Genomic DNA, 612 nt, shown 5'->3' on the forward strand with positions numbered 1-612 from the left:
CGGCCTACGCGAAAGACCACGATGCGGGTCGTCGCCTCTAACGACATGGACAATAAGGTTCATAATAGCGTGTTCCTCCTGCGTTTCTGGGCGAGGGGAGAAGAATGCCATAACGACGAACCAAGAAGCTTCACAAGACGCTCAAAGAGTTTGTTATTCTTTTATTATCGCCGTAGTCCTCTTTCTCCTTTTCTTTTTAAGTACTATAATGTGTAACTACAAAATCTTTTCTTTCTCTTCACAGCTCATATATTTGTTAAAGAGCTAATTATAGTTTTAGCTAAAATATATTACCAGTGCGTATCTATATATATTTTTGCTCTTTCTCTTCGGATCTATTTTTGAGCGATTTCCTTTTTATGAATTCTTTTCATTTGCCAGATACGCTCGTACACTCACATACAATAGTGTGCGTGTGCGTCCGTGTGTGCGTGTATTCTCAAAATGATGTTCATATATTCGCAAACATCTCTTTACGATTGCATCACACATCATCTGTGCCTTGAACGTTAATAAATGCTAAGTGAAAATTAACGGCTTATTGCCTTAATTACATGCCTTGATAATTCTTTTTTTTTCGGTCATCATAAATGTTTATATACGCAAAGCATA

The sequence above is a fragment of the Penaeus monodon genome, chromosome 15, assembly GCF_015228065.2.
Source record: "Penaeus monodon isolate SGIC_2016 chromosome 15, NSTDA_Pmon_1, whole genome shotgun sequence".
Taxonomy (NCBI): Eukaryota; Metazoa; Arthropoda; class Malacostraca; order Decapoda; family Penaeidae; genus Penaeus; species Penaeus monodon.